We start from the raw sequence: 19,185 nt of genomic DNA, 5'->3' as shown, positions 1-19,185 counted from the left end.
GAAAAATGAGGAAAAAGACATCTTATATGGTTGGGAGGTATTTATCCAGCCAGCCTTGGAACCACATTAAATATGTGGGTGAATAATGAAGGCAGAACGTGTTTGTCTCTTGAGATGTTACCCTTCACCATGACAAGCTCTTTACAAATGGAAAACCTGTTTAGTGAAAAAGAAGAGCTGCTGTGATTACTGAATGAACATAAAGCTTTCAATTCTCTGTCATTTAATCGTTGGTAGATTATAGAACTGCCTTTTTTTTTTTTTCAAGAAAATGTAATAGGTTAGTATTATCAGGCAGATAAATAAAATCCCTTTCACTCACAGGGTTTGCGTGAAGTAAATTGAAGTGGCAGTACAGCATAGGGCTGGAGCCTTGCAAACTTCAGAAACCCATAAAAAGGCACAGATAGCTGTTCAACAGGCTAAAATCTCCTTGCAACAGAGTTGTATGAAAACCTTAAAAAAGTCAATTTGATCTGTTTAGGTCTTTTAAGTTTGGATAGATATAATCCTTTGTATCAGTACAGTGCAGGTTTTATCCTTACTTTTTTGTTGTGTTGTTGCTGTTATTGTTTGTTTGTATATCCATGCAGATAGGGTCAGAGACGTTGAAAACAAATACCCCAGATTCCTTGGCTGTATATGAGAGGTTTGTCCCATCCTATCAGTGGTGGCAGTGGAGACAACTTTCTGATTTCACCACTGAAAAAAATATCATTGTAAAGAGTACACTGATCTTAGTGCTGCTTTTTCTCTTAAAACAAGCAAAAAATAAAGAACATTTATATTTATTTGCATCTAGTGTTGTTGTGATTGAATGTGTTTCAAGTTACCCTTGAAATACTGGGATTTTTACTGATTCTGTTTACTTACTGTGGGATGTATGATAGAATTGTTTAAAAGCAGAGCAGGTGTGAAATGCTCTCTGAGGGACAGCAAAGGCATGGGACAGTGGTCACACAGCCATCCAAAATTTCAGTGTGATGCTTTTTCTCTTCCTTGTCTGGGATGAGTGAGCAATCAATACCATCACAGTGCCTTGATCCTCACCAGTGTATTAAGCCAGGACACGGGCTGGGGCACTAACAGTTTTCTATACGGTTGTTAGATGGATTGCAGCACGCATTTTGCTTGGGCCAAGTAGTGCTTTCCAAACGATTCTTGGGAATAATTCAGAAATTAGTACAGACCAGTAACTGTTTTGAGCAGGCAATCTGGATGCAGCCATCCTGTTTTGCAGGCTCAGAAAGTATAATAATAAAAACACGCCAGCTGGCCTCAGAGCTGTTCGGTTTTCGTGTGTAGAATAGTCAGCACATCTCCTTAGACTGGTCTGGTGACTCACATGGATGTGTAGTCTCTAGAAGCTAAGCACGGTGTCCAGTGAAACAGCCACGGTCTTCTGGTGTTGTGAGTAGAAGAGACTTGATTTGGAGATCAACCTCACCACCTTGCACAAATGTAGTACAGAAACAAACATGGAATTAAGGGATTCGGAGACAATTTCATTATTAAGCTCTCTTCTGTTACTTCCAGTAAATAATCTTTTAGACAAATAACAGCAGACAATCTCCTTTAGCTGCACATGGAAGAAGTATTGCAGTGAAGTAAACTTTTCCTTCGGTATGTCATCAGCCTCACAGATGGCTTCATTGTTCAAATAGCCACAATACTAATTTGGCTGTCAAGATTGTGATAAAACTGAGGAGGATGAAAATACCTTCTGGTGTTCCATATGCTGTTTTGAGCTTAAGGTTAAAATAGACAACTGCAACCAAAGTGGACAGAATGTCATCGTACATAAAATACTTAGGAAGAATCAGTGGATTTTTTGTTTGTTTTATTTTTTACCACATTGGTGGTGTTGGAGTCCCAAAAGAATTACGGAGATGGAGAACACACGGGAGTTATTTAAAGGTGTCTGGCTGCAAGTGTCACTTATAGCCATAATCTCATAGATAGAGCTAGATGAGAATCTGGTGTCGTCTCCACATCAGAAGGATCCTGAGAGTTAGTCCTGAACAGATTAAGTTTTGGTCAGACCATTACTGAACATAGGAACAAGAAATTGGTGTAATAAAGAATTCTCTGGGGCGGGTTACATTGTTCAGGTGGCTAAGGACAAAAATCCTTTAGAAGTTTCAAGTAAATTTTGCACCGAGTGTTTCATAGGAAGTGAGAATGTTTCACAGTCTTGAGAAATCTGTCCCCTCCTACTCATTGCCACTCTCCAGCTCCCTACAACTTTATTATCTTGCAAACAACAATAATGTATTTCAGTACAGCGAGGCTCATTGTCCTTCTGAGCGCAAACACAGTTCTTCATCAGGAGATCGAACCGATGTGCCTCTGGTTGTTTTTACTTATTCTTTCAGCTTCATTTATGAAAGTATAGAACTGAACAAAACTGCTGCCCATGTTTAGCTGCATGGCTACATTTTAAAAAGGGAGATCTGTGCAAACAGTTGGGTTGCATGGAAACTGAAGTTATTTAGCTCCAGGTTTACACTGCTCGGTGCAGTACAGTGCTCAGCTGGAAGGGCTAGCTGCTGTCAACTCATTTACAGCACCAGGACTGTACCTGTGGCTACAGAAAAGGGCAAGCCGACTTATTTACTAGGATGAAGCACTACACTAATTTAGCGAGGTGGCTTTCACATGTTTATTATCTCCATTCTTCACTGTATTTTGTGAAAGTGAGTTTGATACTCTTTACACTGCTCCATTGTATGACACAGACAGACCCTGCCTAAGTTTGGAAAGTATTTCTGCATGTCTAGATAATTTCTGTGCTGCCTCGGTGTTAATGTAATAAAAGGTTGTCTCCTATATTTTCAAGTAACTGCTCTCACATTTGCATACACACATTTGCTTGGTTTCTATGGTTTCTATATGACAATAGCTGTGCGTAAACAATCATCTTACTCAGAGTGATCCTGGGGATTTTTATTTTCAGAGGCTCTGATATTTGGGATTTAATCTTCATGTTTCCTCTGTCTGAATTGTATATTTGATTAAGGGGATATCATGCAACTTCTTCACTCATTTTCTTTCTGTATCTGGAAACAATACTAAGCATTTCTTGCAAGCACAATATTGTTTAAATTCACATTTGCAGTGGATTTAAGCCACTGTCCTTCTCTAGACCCCTGCTTCCTTATCCCATCAGTGCAGAAGGATTCGTAGCAGAGTGCTCACACTTAATGAACTTACAGGGACATCAGATTGGCATGACTCAACCTCAGGGGCTTGTGAAGGAGCTTTTAAGGTTTCTCATGTAAAAATGGACTAACAATAATAATAACAACAACAACAACAACAACAACAAACTCTTAAGGATGGATTTGTGTGATGGGCCACAGATTCTTTTTTTTTTTAAAAGGAATATCATATTTCAGCTAAAATATCATATTTTTAAGCTAAAAAATATGTGCTAAAGTATGTACTTAAGTGGCAGATATTATGCTATCTCTGAAGTTGCAACTGCCTTTTATTGAGAAAACAAGTTTGGAAAAACAAAAGCGAAAACAAAAATACCAACAATTATAAGCTCTTTATTTAGTACCTAAAATTCTCCTTTTCTGGTTAATTAGGATGACATAAATAACAATTAACATTATGTTAAGTTGCATATATAGGGTAATACTGTTCTTACCTACCTTGTTTCTTCTCTTTCATTTGTGCAAGAGACCTTTTCTAGTTATTTGTTCCAACTACCATGGTAAGACCATTTATAGAAAGTGCATGTCATTAGAAATTTCAGCTCGTGGTTTCATAATGTGGATCATTTTGGTATTTGAACTTGTTTTCTTGCTGCTGCCCTTTCTTATTCCTGCACTGCAGCTAACAAGTATCTTAGCTGCACATCATATGTATGTATCTTTTTTTCCCCTAAGCAGGGCTGTTAACTGTTGCAGCTTAAATATCCAGCCAAGCATGCATTAACATGTGTGTTTGAGGCTTTTTTTTTCTTTTCTTTTTTTTTTTTTTCCTTTCAAAGCCACATCAGTTCTCTGCTCTTGCTCATAGGCTGGTTGGGTAAACCACAGAACCAAGAGGCTAGCACAGGACAGCACTGACAATAAGCAACAGAAATAACTTTTGTGTTTTAAAACAAAAAAAGAAAAAAATTGTTGTGTCTTAAGCAAAGGTCTTATGACAGAATGTGTGTTTTTTTGTTTACTTATTTTTGTTTGTTTTTTTCAAGAGCACCCTGCCTCATCTTGTCTGATTAAACAGAAAACCTGTGTTGCATGTTGAGACACACCAACACATGAAAACAATTAATATTTTTACAATCCTTTCTTTCCTATGAAGTCAGCTGGCTCATGAAAAATTATGAGTTCTGACCTCATTAAAACTCACATTAAGATTGATATGTTCACGAAAGCTACATTAACTTTCACAAACTTAATAGCTGTGGAGCACAACTATTTTTTTTTCTCTCTGCTTTATTGAGGTCTGTGAAACACAGTACGTTGACCCGTATGTTAGCTTGGGACTCCCCACGTAGCAAGCTATATGGAAATGTGATTATTCTCCTATAGCTAAACCTTTTGAGGCAGTAGATTCTTCTCCTACCCGTTTAAAACCTTTTGTTTTCCATACTGCTGAAGCAGGGAGTAAGTTATCTGACACACCTGTTGAAGTAGGAGCATGCAAATACATAAAGCTCAGTACATAACTCAAATAGTCTCCTGTACACCATATGGAATTCTCATTGAAAATTTGCCTCGTGTGTGTTTTAAGCAAGAGAAAGTTTGAGGTCTTTGATGGCGATGGAGTGCCATTTACCAAAGCATTGAGAAAACGTGAGGAGTGGTGGGCAGCTTGTGAGACCTCACAGTCCAGCTTTGTTAAAAGCCTGCACAGCATCAGTAGGGGAGTGCCTGAGTCGGAGCAGACAGCACTGCACTGATGCTGCAATGCTGCATCAGATTGTTTTTCCTCTGGACTTTACTGTAGTCTCAGAAAACAGTAAACCAGAGTGTAGGAAAGAAAGAGAATGAAAAGGAATCAAATGTTTTTTGATGGCATATTGCCGTATTTAGTACTAAGTAAGTGCCTTATTTAGTAAGCTGGTGATAGCTGAAGAGTCCCTTAAATCAACAGTAGTGTATCTATTCATGAAGCTGATTTTTCAAATGTAATCTCTCTCTCTCTTTTTTTTTTCCTTTTTTTTTTTCTAATGTCTCTTTCAGTTCATAATGTTTTCCCTGACCTGTAAATACTTAGCCTTGAAAAAAGCAGAGTGGTACATACAAGGTGTTCTACATTTTCTATTTATCAAATAATGCATGACATTGCGTATTTTACATTAAGCTTTATCTGTTCAGTGCTGAAAAATCATCTTGAATGTGTTTTGCTGAAAGATGGAACATTTTGTTTGTGTTTATTCAAATTTATTCCCTAGTACACATAGGATATTTGCATACAGTATGATTATAACTTTGTAACTTAAAAAAAAAGCTAGCTCATGCCTTATTTTTTTAAAATTGCAGTTCTTGCCTAGTATGGCAGATCTTCGTAGTTCAAAAATCCCTTTTGATTTAGTAGCAACAATCATTGCAGAAAGCGTTGGAAGCAATAAAGGGAAAATCTATTTGTGAAATCCCTCTCCAACAATTTTCATTCACGATTCATCTGTACAATTTTAGTAACTATTCTGTTATCAATGAATCTTGTACTCATTAATACTTGTTCTCTCATCTTAGTAGCAATTCTAAGTATGGGTCTGATGGACTCTTGTTTCAAAGTTTTTCAGGAAAAAAAATATAAGAAAAAATTGGGCTTCAGATTGCTGGATGTATAAAATTTAAGAGAAGTTGTGTGAATCCTTAAATGCTCCACTGCTTTGTTAATAGTTAGGAGAGCATGAAAATCTTGATCGTGCAATGTATTTTCTTTAATCGTATAACTACATCAAGATAGTATCTTTGCACATTCCTGACTTCCATCTTGAAGTTAGTGTGCTTTTTTCATGTAAAATTAGAAGTCAATTAGCTTTCTCTTTTCTTTTTGTCAACATCAATTTCAGATGTCTCAATGAAAAGAAATATCAGAATCAAATTCCTGTGTGGTGGGGGCTGACTGGTTAGGAAGTGTGCAAGTGGGAGTCTTGGACCTTTTGTCTCCAGTTGTGATGGCTAGATGAGGGAGCCTCTGCATTCCTGGGTCAGACTCCTTAAGCCACAAGGACTCGCTTCTATTTAAAATTGCTTCATCAATTAGGTTTAGCTTCAAACTAGTTATATTCACCCCAGTCTCATCTCTCCGTATAACTGTATGGAAACTTCCCCATAACTTTACATTTTGTTTAAAATGCTTGTAGTTTTCAGCCTCTTGTAACTGTGATTAGTTCATGTGCTTTTATTTTTGTCCCAGCCCTGCCTTCAGCTTATATAAAATTTCTTGTGACCTGGTGTTTGCCTTCCAGAGTCTTCATAGCATTTGCATTTTAGTCTCTGTTTCTCAGATGAAAGCTGTAAAAAACCATCCAATATCTTCTTAAAAGCTTTTGATCACTTTCATAGCTCTGCTCTGCATTTGTTTCAGATTGAATTGCTCTTATTTGAGCAAGGATAAATCAGATTTGTATGCAGGGCTCCAGATAAGGTCTTTGCAGTTTCTTGTGCTTATCTTTCTGTTTGATAAGTACATTGTTTAACACACAGAGATACTGTTGCTTTAGCCTTCATATCCTATGGGATTTCAAGCACAGAATGGATTTGATTTTTTTTTATGAATGTAAGTCCTTTGTCTAGTGAGATTCTCAAAAGTTGTCTGGTTTTGCATTATTATTTTTTAAAGGTATTTGCTTGTTTTTATTTGTTATCAAATAGGTGAGGTGATGAGCTAGAGGTTGTCTTCTGACTACATTGATGGTGTTGGCAGTTCAGAAGTAATTTTGCGGAAGGATGGTTGGGAAAGTGGGAGTACCATCACTGCCAAAAGGTCAGAATGATCTTTCGCACAATGAGAAGGGCAGGCAACGGATGCTGCACACGCCTGTAATGATCGTACTGACGAATTGGAAGACAGACCATAGGACACAGTGAACTTTTTTGATGGGGTGGAAAAGCATGATTTTGATATTTATAAGAATATGACTAATGACTTTTGATCTCTGGTAGCTGGCAAAGTTTCCATTTATAAATTTTGTACAGACTCAAGTGCTTTTTATAGCCTCTTCCTGGACTGTCATGCTCAGCTTGTTCTTTCTTCTCCTTGTTCAAGAAGAGAGAGCTAAAATCAGGAAATACTGCTCACTGATCTCAGCTCATCTAGGAAAGGGTGTAGTACATCTGAGGGCAAAACAAGTATGAGGAAATATAAAGTTTTAGCTTTAACTTAAGATTGCCTTTGCACTTGAGAATTTTCTAGCATTGTTTGTACAATATTGACTTTTATGGTCTTATAACCAACAGCAAGACATTTATTACATACTTTATAATAAAAGTAAACATACTAAAAATAAAATCCATCAATCTTTCGTTATTACCTGCACAAGAAAATTAAAATATCAATCTCAATGTGGAAGATGTATTAGAGTTTTAACATTGCTGCATACTCCCAAGTGATTTTCATAGATATGCAATCCAATACAATTTTGTACATCCTTAGAGAATGACAGACACAGTTGGGTAAATGCTTGTAAAACAAGAAAGCTGTAGATTTCAAAAGTGATATCATCCAAGTATTTTATCTGGAAAATATCGCTAAGATTTATGAGTGCACAAATACAGAAATGTACATATAACAGAGAACAGATTTCCTTTTATCCTTGGATTCTGTGAAAACACAGGTTTATACTTGCTTAGCTAACAAGAGTAAATATAACATCTTGATTTCTGTAAGCCAATAAGGCTATTTTTTAAATCTCTACAAGGCTCAACAAAGACAGTCTCAAGAAGAAAGTTGCCAACAGATATATACTGGGCCATGCTTCACTGTGTGAATGTTTCAGTGTGTGGATGTCCCAAGCTGGAAGGGACCCACAAGAATCATTGAGTACAATTTCTGGCTCCACACAGGAACACCCAAAAATCAAACCATATGTTTGAGAGCATTGTCCCAATGCTTCTTGAACTCCGTCAGGCTCGGTGCCATGGCCACTGCCCTGTGGAGCCTGTCCCAGTGCCCGACCACCCTCTCAGTGAAGAACCTTTCCCTCACACCCAGCCTGACCCTCCCCTGTCCCATCTCCATGCCGGTCCCTCGGGTCCTGTCGCTGTCCCCAGAGAGCAGAGCTCAGCGCCTGCTCCTCCGCTCCCCTCGTGAGGGAGCTGCAGGCCGCCATGAGGCCTCCCCTCAGTCTCCTACTCTGGGCTGAACAATCCAAGTGACCAGCTGCTTCTCAGATATCTTCCTCTCTAGACCCTTCACCATCTTGGCTGTCCTTCTTTGCACACTCTGTAATATTTTTATGTCCCTCTTATATTTTGGTACCCGAAACTGTATGCAGTACTTGACTGAGGTGAGTCCATATCAGCACAGAGCATATCAGGAAATTACATGAGTGTGGAACAGTGTCCCCCACACCCACATTCCCTCTGCTGCTGAATAATTACCATAAGTTTGACTTCTAGTGACTGGATATAGCCCCAGTGCATATTTTGATTAAAATATAGTACTTATCTAAAACTGAGTATAACCTTTGATTTGCTGGCCACCAGATTTATATTTATTTATTTATTTATTTTCATAACATGTTCTTTTTTCCCATTATGTAAGGAAACAGTGTAATTATTCACAAAATAATTGCCATAAACATCTGGGCATTTTCTTAGGCAGAGGTACTTTTTTCAGTTCTTCAAGAATCTATAATTGAAGCCTAAACTTTGAGTTGTAGCATCTGCAACAGTGATGCCTTGCAAAGGAGTTCAGTATCCATTATCTTCTGAAAATGGGACTCTTGTTCTGGTGTCTGAATGGATACAGAGCTTTTCTGAAAACATCTTGGGCCCAGAGAAATTGTGGACACCTCATCCCTGGAGGTGTTCAAGGCCAAGTTGGATGGGGCCTTGGCCAACCTGATCTAGTGGGTGACATGCCTGCCCATGGCAAGAGGGTTGGAACGAGATGGTCTTCAAGGTCCCTTCCAACCCAAGCTATTCTATGATTACTTGGAGGAATAATAGACAGTGGTTCCAAAACTTGAATAACCTTTGCATAGGAAGAATATGCTTCTAAGTTTTTTTAAATTATTAGTGAATATTTTGTATTTCATACTAATTAAATTTAATTTGATGAGTCATGAGTTTACAAAATGGCCTAAATAAGACAGTTTGGAGTAACTAATTTCCCAGATAAAATTGAAAAAATTAAATAGTTATGTCATGTGCAGGCATTGTTTTGTGATCTTGAGAGAGCATGACATTGAACTCTAGGACTCAGAAAATATCCTTGTTTCATTTTTGCGGGGAATAAAGATGAAAAATCTATGTTTATTTCTCTTCTATTTCTCACAAAAAAAAAAAAAAACAGTAAGTTTAGATTTGTGTCTTGTGTAAATCTGTGTTTTGACACATCAGCTGCTAGAAGAGGTTTTAGAGAATCCTGAGATCTTCTGTTAGGAGAAGAACTAAAAATGGAGTCATTCAAACTGAAGATTTCCAGTTTCAATCTAATGTGCCTGTGTTTCTGTGTGTGTATATATATAAAATAGATTAAGTAGACTAAAAATTGAGTGTTCCCAGATGCCTTTCTTAAATATCATAATAAATATGAAATAGAGCAAAAGTTAATTTAGTGATATAATCAATACAGATTATTTGTTGACTTACCCTTTCTGTGGGAGGCATTTCTTTTAATTATTATTTTTCTTATTATGTAATTTCACCTTATCTTTATTAGACTGGGAGCTTTCTAAATCTCAAAACAGAAACGTAAAATTATTTTATTATTATTATTTGTATACAACCCAGGGCCCAAGTTGTGGACTCCATATTATATTAGATACTACCATTTTTGCTTTTTTTTTTTCTTTTGGTTGCATAATCTGTGCTCCAAAAGCATATAATGAAAGTCAACAGTAAACTTGAAGCTCAGGATCATAAACATTAGAAAAAAGAATATAATCAGTATAAATAGCCACCAGTGATTCTAAAGAGGCTTATTTTTCAGCAAACTTCTTGAAGACAGAATCATGGGGTTATTTAGGTTGGATAGTATCCCTGCTGTTTGTTTAACACTCACTCACCCCCACCAAAGCAAGGCTAAATTAGATGAGGTTGTTTAGGGCCTTGTCTAGTCACGTTTTGAATATTTCCAAGACAGATATCCTGATTATTCTGGGCACCTGGTTTCAATACTTGGCTGTCCTCATGATCCAAAAAACAAACCCATACATTCTAAGTGCAACTTCCTTTGTTGCAACTTGCATTCATTGCCGCTCTTCTCATCACTGTGCATCTTTGGGAAGAGCCTATTTGTGTCCTCTGCACTGGCCCAGCAGGTGTTTGGAGACAGAATTAAGATTAGCCCTTTGCAGAGAAGTCTTTTCTCCAGGCTGAATAAACCCAGTTCCCTCAGCCACTCCTCACAGGACAGGCTCTCCAGTCCCTGACCATCCTGGTGTTCTTCCACTGAATGGAGGATCCCAGATGACATCTGAGATGTCAGTGTCCTCCTTGTACTGGAAAGCCCCAGACTGGGCACAGTACTCCAGCTATGGTATCACAAGTGCAGTATAGCGGGGGAGAGTCATTTCCCTCAATCTGCTGGCTGCTCTTTTACTCTTTTACAGCTGGGCGTTCAGTTCTGTGTCTCTGCTGCTGAAGAATGTTGCTGCTAGGTCCCTTTCTGACAAACTGCTTCCTAGCTAGGTGGTGCCACACTGTACAGTTGCATGGTGTTACACTGTTGTGGGTGCAATACTTTGCATTTGCCTCGTTGAATTTCATGTTGTGTCAGGATGTTTCAGAGGTAACTTGGCAGCCTAGAGAATAGCAGTTCTGCTAGTAGTAGCAGTGCTACTGCTACTACTCACCATTATGGTATCATCTTGAACCTTTAGATGGTTCTTTCTATTTCTCATAGCAGTAAAGGGTGTTAAAGAATATTGGCTATAGTATCAACTGTCAAGGAATCAACTAGTAACCAGCTGCCAGTTGAGCTTTTTAGTGTTGGTCACAGCACTCTGAACCTTGCAGTCCGGCCAATTTTCTCTCAGCCTCACAGTCCATTTACCCATGTCATGCTCCACTGCTTCTGTTAACAATGATGCTATGGAGAGCCTTGTCAACAGCTTTGCTGAAGTCATGGTAAACAACATCTACTACCCTCCGCTAGACCTCTAAGCCAGCCATTTCTTCACAGAAGGCAATCAGATTGGTCAGGCATAATTCACTGTTAATGATTCCATGTTGGCTCTTCCAGCCTACTCTAGAACTGAAAGATAAAATCCAGAAAAGATTCTGAGTTTGAAACAGTGAAAAAAAAAAAGATTCTACATGATCAGTATAGAAGGAAAGGAAGTAACCATGGAAGAAGGCTTGAGTATTGAATCACTTTTGCTGGTCAAAGCTTAACCATCCTGAGAGTTCTGTACGAGTTGGACTACAAAGTTAGTCACAGAAAAAAACTGATTTTGCAAATGGCCTTATGTTTATAAGAGAAAGAAGTTTAGTATACCTACAAAGTATATTCTATACTCTATTCCAAGAGAAGTAAGTGAACAAAGATGGACTGAAACACTTTGTAAAGCATTTCCTCATTTCAGCACCTTTGAGACAATGGAAATCACTATTACTTGTGAAAGAAGTAGCATTTGTATTCTTTGATTAGCTTATTTCTTTATGACGCCTATTGCCATGGAGGTACAGATGAGAAAAAAAGCCTATGACAAGATGAATTTATCAAAACAACAATGATCCATATGAATGACTTAGTATGTGACCTGGGCTTTAGTTAGCAAAAATAAGTAAAAACAAGTTTATGACCAGTGAGTATCCTGTGGAAAAGTAAGTAAGCCCTTATGTTATATGACAACGTATGAAATATATTTGGAAATAGCAGTAGAGGTATGACTGCTGAAGAAATAATCTGAAAATTTTATGTTTCCACTGGCTTCAAGTATACCAATAGGTTGTGACTTGCTTAGAAAAAAATAAATAAAAAAATAGAAAACCACACTTTTCATTGGTAGAATAATGCTGATCATTTACTTAAAGGAAATCTCTGTGAACTTGCACAGAATGTGATATACATAGTTATATAATACCTCTCAAATACAAGCAGTGTTAATAACTTTTTGTACTTTAGCTTCAGTACTTTGTGTAGTGCTGTAGAGGTGCCCTTCTGCTTTCAAGAAGTAACTATGAAGCCTTGAGTGTTGAGTATTAGACCACATTCCTTAAAAGATGGAATGACTCTACATAATGGATCAGTAAATAACATTTTTTTCCAACAGCTTCTATATCTCATTCAACTATTTTGTCCATTTTTTTTTTGTCAATACAACCTGATAAAGAACTGTGCTTTTTAGAATGTTCTGACAGAAATTGACCTACTCGCATAAGTCAACTGTATACTATTGACCCTGGCTGTTACTGGCATGAAAAATTTCAGCCAAGAATCTTTATTTATTAATTTATTAATTGAAAAGCCATTAATGGATGATATCTAAACACTCAGTCTCTGAGTAAGAGGGAAGTGAACATTGCCGTCAAAACAAACAAACAAAAAACTAATCCAACAACTGGAACATTTATTTTGGCTGCAAGAAGGATATGACTCAAACACTCATTCTTCCAGTCTTAAGACTTTATCCCAGCTAAAATCAGGATACCGCCCCTCTACAAAGTCCATATTGAGTCAGATTCATAGCATATACAATTTCTGTGTGAGACTTGTTTGTGCAAAGATATGCTCCCAACTTTTCAGACTTTATGAATGATTTATGGCAGGCAAACCCTCAGTGGTTTCCATTTACAGTAAGATAGTACAACTACTTGAGACTCAAGACTCAGGACTGAATTAGGGGTGTTCTGAAATAGTCAAGAGGTGCCATACAAGAAGATACCGAATAATAATTATAAATCTCAGGTATTTATGCTGCTGCAGAAGCGCCCTACAGATACCTATTGACAGAGCCGTAATAGTTTCACTGTTTTCTCCCTCATTGTTGAACTTCAAAAGGGAGACTACAAACCATTAAAGGTATTAGAAACCGGATAAATATGTATATTAACTGAAACTTCAGGGCAGGAAGTAAGGGGGAGGATGATTTTGCTATCACAATGGCACAGCTCTAGTAAAATTAAACTTCTCCTTTTTCTTATCACATATTTGTAGTTAATAAACCTTGAAGCCAAGTAATTCACTGTTTTTATTAGAACAAAAATTACATGACCACTAGACAACAGATTCAAATACTATTCCATCTTAATTTTATTTAAAAATTAAGTTTTCATCACTAAGGCATTCTTAGATCAAGTTCAGTTGTTCCTTTGATAGCTCCTGAAACAGGAGCTGATTCAGCCCATAGCAAATTCATGGCTGGCAGGTCAATAGATAAAGACAATGGTTTAAGAAAACAAATAAAGAACAGTATTACATTCTGAAACAAGTTATGTGAAAAGTCTTTGATTCTACAGTTTGTTGGTTGACATAGTAGATGCAGAAAAAAAAACTTCTAGTGCATACTTTAGAATTTTCCTACATCTATAAGTATAAAATTGCCTGTGAACACTGGGAGAAAGTTGTTATGTCATACGAGCATACTGTATAATTCTGAAAACATGTTTTAGTGGAAGAAAGTGCTTAGGTAAATGCAAAGGAGAAAACATTCTGGAAAACGTATTTTAATATAAAAGAACTAATTAAGAGTTGCTCACTACCTGCCGACTAATGCCCAGTCAGTACCCAAACAGTGGCCAGCATACCCCAGCCAGTTCCCCCCCAGTTTTATTGTTCCACATGATGTTTCACGGTATGGGATATCACTTTGGTCAGCCTTTGCCAGCTGTCCTGGCTGTGTCACCTTCCAGGTCCTTGTGCTCCCCCAGCTTCCTCACTGGCAGAGCAGCACGAGAGGTTGAAAAGTCCTTGGCTCTGTGTGAGCACTGCTCTGCAACAACTAAAAGCATTGGTGCGATATCATTGTTTTCATAAAAAAAAAATCAAAACTCAACATTGCATGAGCCTCTACAAAGAAAATTAACTCACTCCCAGCTAAAACCATGAAAGGCTCCTGCCCAGGGAACTTCATAAAGTTACAGTTTAACCTTTAGAATGTGTCTAAGACTGCTGGTATGAAGGTACTTCTTGCTCTAAGTAGAGGACACATCCTAACTGTTTTACTGATAAGATCAGCTTTAAGGAATCCTAGATCCCTGAGATCACTGGGAACGTCTGGAGACCTTGTTGGTCTACAAAAGTGAGAATTTTGCAAAGGGTAGGACTGTACAGTTACTGTCACTGCGCAATCCTATAAACAAATGACCTACATGCATTTACACTTTTCCATACTAATACGAAAGATTGGTAGATCAATTAACTATTCATTGTACATAGCTTTTGGAAATAAAAAAAGAAAAAGTTTAATAAATCGACAATGAAATATTACATGCTTTTCAATTGATTCAATATTTGGAATTGCTTTTAAAAAGAAAGGTCAAAATGCACTGTAATGGAGTGTAATGTAAGGCATTAGAAGTTTAAAAAAAAATCAAATGTATTGATTTTCTAGTCTTTTCCTAAGTAGAAAGGCAAGAACAGTTCTCTAGAATTTTTAAAAATTAGTTTTTTAATGCAAATTTCGCTACTTACAACTTGGAAAAGAACTTTCTATTATTTCCAAAACACATTTATTAAAGAAAATACATATATAGGGACATATGCATATACGTTATACATATACACATATATTTTAATGCATGTTTTGTTCGGTACAGCACTGTTCATTTGGTAGATTAATTTTTTTCCATGGGTCCCTTTTCATAATAGGCTGCTTTTCTGAGTTTGAGCAGGGACTTTTGTTTCAATTCCATTTGTGCAAGAAAATCTAGCATTTTCTTCCTATTTGTTAGCATCTTTTGTTTTCATGAATATAGTTACTGCTCTCCACAGAAATTTTCTTCTTCTATGACTTTGAAAGTACGGTTCTTTGCATATATTCAGTTTATGCATGAAACCAAAGTCCAGCATGTATTTTAGCTATGTGGACAGGATATCGGGTGTTGTCCATCACACAAATAAAACATCCTTTCATCAGCCCTGAATTTTTCTTTATCCCTGATTTTCTCCATACAGCTCCTGAAATTCCTCCCAATGTTGCAATTCCAAAGTTGCCGCCTGTATCAAGGGACTCTGTCTTCCTCCTTATGCTTTTTTCCTTTGTGTGTTTTTCCCCAGCCCCCAGTATAAGATGGTAATGTTATGAAACATTTAGGGGACTGTACTAGAGAGACTATGAAACAGCAGAAAAAAAAAAAAAAGTTTGCAATAATATTTAGCTGAGCATAGGTGCAACCCTGGAAAACTTTCCTGGTCTTTACAGGAAGAGCAGGAAAAAGAACAAATAACATGTATGCCTATAAAGTCTTGTAAAGGTGTAGAAATAAGTGAAAGAAAAACATCCACATTGCTCCTTCCTTTCTTCTTTTCCCTTCCTTTCCCCTTCCCTTTTGCTAGTTTGAATTAAACTACTTTCTGAATTGTTGTTGTCCAGTTATGACTACCATAAGTATCATTGGCCTGTAAAATCTTACCATCTGATTCACAGAAGGATAAAACCAGTATCACCTAAGTGAGATAAACAGTATGATGTTTTTGCTATTAGGACCTCTGGGCGGTCTTTGCAATATAGTTGATGATTGTGACATCTGTAAAAAAAAAAAAAAAAAAATAATCCATTATGTTCTCCTGAAGTCATTGTCAGATTGAGCTTCTGTCTAGTATTTTCAGCAAAGGTTAGGAAGCTATTTTTCATAGTTTTATATAACTGATTCCAGTCTAGATGTCTTATTCCTGTAAACATCCACTGGAGTTGGATTGCTGAAGACCTCAATACTTTCAGAATCTATTAGAAAGTATATTTTTATAATTTGACCTTTTAAAACCAAAGTACAGGAAAATAATATCCTACCAAAACAGGATGTTACGTTGACAGTAGTTGTCCTGACAGATTTGAAATAAACATGGGGAAAACATATAGGCATTGCTTACTGCATGTTTGAAGACTTGCATTCAAGTGTAATGAGCATAGTAAAGCTATAAGACTGTGAGTAAGAAAACTTGGATGGAATAAAATACTCATTCAATAATTTATTAAGTGACAGCTACCATTTATATTTTGTTTTTCCATTATCAACTATGGCTGTCTAATTCTAGACTTTCTTCCTCTGTTACAACATCTGTGTGATCAGAAAGGGGTGGATAATGAAGTCTGATATCCAGCAAAATGAAGGAAGTTTCACTCTCGCTAAGTGAAAGCAAAGGATAACTATGAAATGCTGTGAATATACTTTCAAATGCCCTATATCACAAAAGAATACAGAGATCAGCTTCAGAAAGAATATGGAAAAGGCTGTGTAAATAAACGATCTGATAGAGGCCACCTATAAGAATGGCTACTCATATTCAACAAAGTTTATTTAACAACTTTTAATCAATTATTTGTATATTGTCAAAAATTATGCCATTTATCTGCTACATTTTACAGTCCTGATGTGGACTTTTGCCAATGTCTGATAATTAATATTAATGTTATCTTTTATTATATAAAATATAGTTTTTGAATGCTTTTCTAAAAAGACTAAATATATAACATGTACATAGTTACTTTAAATAATGGATTAAAACCTTTGATATGTTATCTAATTAATAAATTACATTAGAGATTTTGATCAGACAGTTTTATTGAAAGCTTAACATAATTAGTGGCAGCCAATAGTCACAGTAATAGCCTTCTACTGTCTAGGAAGAGATACGTAATGTATGAGTAAGGACTATCTTTTAGATTTAATTTCATTAATAAATCTTACTGCACAGTGCTCCAGATTGATCTGTGCTAGGAAATGAAGTCAATACAGATTCTTACATCTGTCTGACTGGTGAAGATAGACTCACAAGGAAGAAATCTTAGGAGGTGGATCTTCATGGCTATCCCATTGTACATATTTTTACTTTTAAAATACTAAGGCTAACTGGATTCCTTTCTGAACACAATGATTTCTCTTCCAATTTGAGGATTTGATTGAAGGAAAATGAGATACAGCATACCATGTGAGAATAAGTTGGATAAATGTAAAAAAGCTATTGCCTTTAGTTTTTCCATGCCGTATAATGTGTAATTGTTCTCAGTGTACAATAAATAACAAATGATTTCATGAATCAAGCATATTGATAATGAAAGACACAGTGACACTAGTGATTCTCCTAACTTCCTCCAGGAAGTGACCATAGATTCTCAATTCAGTTGGAAGTCGACTTCAGTAACACTAGAAAAATAGGGGTCTTTTACTGAAGACTTTGCCATGGAATTAAAGCCTGATGGACATATATAATCTTTGCATATGATAGCTTTGGTCGGCTAGAACTGTCATAATCCAAAGATTAAACTATTTTGGTTACTGTTACTAACCTTCAAAGGATAATTCATCTTAGGTGTAGACTAGAAGCAGTGAAGTGTGTGCAGAGGGAATTGTGCAGCTACCTCAATGTACTTCAATGAAATTTTTAGAAAAGCACATAAATAATGTAGTTGAATGCTTGATCCTGACAAGTGTGAAATCCTGTGAACTATTACATGTATTATTGAACATGGCTGTCATTCTCAGATCAGTCATCTTTTACTGTTTCTTAGGAGGTTGTGGTAAAATGCATGCCAGATTCAGGATGCCAAATTCCATTATATATGGGGGTTCCTGACAGATGTAGTGGTAAGAAAACACAGAGAAAAAGTCATTGTAGGAGACCTCTACAAAGACAGAAGACTGATCTGCTACAATATGATTCCAACAGTTAGCTAGTGCCAGTTGTCATGTATATGGAAGATGTAGATTTGCTTTGATACCTTTTCCTTGGGACTGCAGTTTATCAGAAATCGTAGTCTTTGAATAATATGTTTTTCCAGATAGCACACCCACTCAGAAAAATAAATGCTGAGGTTTGGGTTTTGTAAATTTTGCCGCATAAGCCAGGATGAATCTACTTAATTGTATAGTGTTTTATAAAGTGTTTTGATTCGAATATAATGGAAAGAGAGGTTCTCACTTCAAATGTAAGTATTCTCCTGTGTCCAAACCATGTAAAAAAAAATGACTTCTTTGACTTGTTTTGCAAAAGTACTTCTGTTAACCTACCGTGTCTAAAGCAGCAAAAAGGGGGAAAATTGAAGAGAGAGGGAGCATATAGTGCTATAAAACATATAAAACATATAAAACATTTAAACATATAAAACATATAAAACATTTGTAGCATGTAATGGATCATTGTTGCTAACTTTTTAGGGTGTAAGTTAGCATCTGCACTCTTCCAATTATTCCAGTTTGTTAAAATCACTTCCTTTAGTGTAAATAATTTTATGTGTATTATACATATAAATACTCATTCTCATATATATAAGTTAAACATTGACTCTCCGTTCAGTGTGGATGAGCACAATCCAAATAAATACGCTGTTCTATTAAGGCTGCTGAAACAGCAGAAAAGAAGTTGAATATCGTAGTTTCTTTCTAGCTTTGGTAGTTACTCACTCAACCTTAAGTAGTTCCCGTAGCGCATAGAAATCTTGCTTCCTGAATCTTCAGCATTAGTAGAACATTTGCCTAACCCGTTTTTCGTTACAGTATTGTATGGCTTTTGTTAGGTAGTTAATATTTATAGAATATTTTGAGATTTTTCTCATAAAAGTGTGATGTAACGGTTCTCTCTTAATTGTTTTAGCTTTATCTTTTTGGAAGGTCTTTACTCTTGGACCTTTTTGGAATTTTCCTATATAATTTGGGTTCTAACTTAAGTGTAATTATGATCATCTAAATGCCAGTGTGACTAACGGTTTGAGTAATGAATTAAGGGTGTGCATGCAATAATTGAACTTACATGGTATAATGGGGCTTAATTAGCATTGATATATTGATATAATGCTTTACAACACTCTGAGGATGTGCATGTATTGAATAAGGAATCCTCTCAACATGCAGGTTGGTGAGATTAGTATAGTTACTTTATTCTGCAGTT

The 19,185-nt window shown here is 36.5% G+C and overlaps 1 protein-coding gene across 1 annotated transcript in view; it reads left to right on the top strand.

The window, feature by feature from the left end:
• CSMD1 (CUB and Sushi multiple domains 1) overlaps positions 1-19,185 on the top strand; it is a 1,150,797-nt gene that overhangs the window by 553,993 nt on the left and 577,619 nt on the right. The window lies entirely within an intron of this gene.

The sequence above is a fragment of the Cygnus atratus genome, chromosome 3, assembly GCF_013377495.2.
Source record: "Cygnus atratus isolate AKBS03 ecotype Queensland, Australia chromosome 3, CAtr_DNAZoo_HiC_assembly, whole genome shotgun sequence".
Lineage (NCBI taxonomy): Eukaryota > Metazoa > Chordata > Aves > Anseriformes > Anatidae > Cygnus > Cygnus atratus.
Note: the sequence above shows the minus strand (reverse complement) of the source record. Positions and strands in the feature narration are given on the sequence as shown.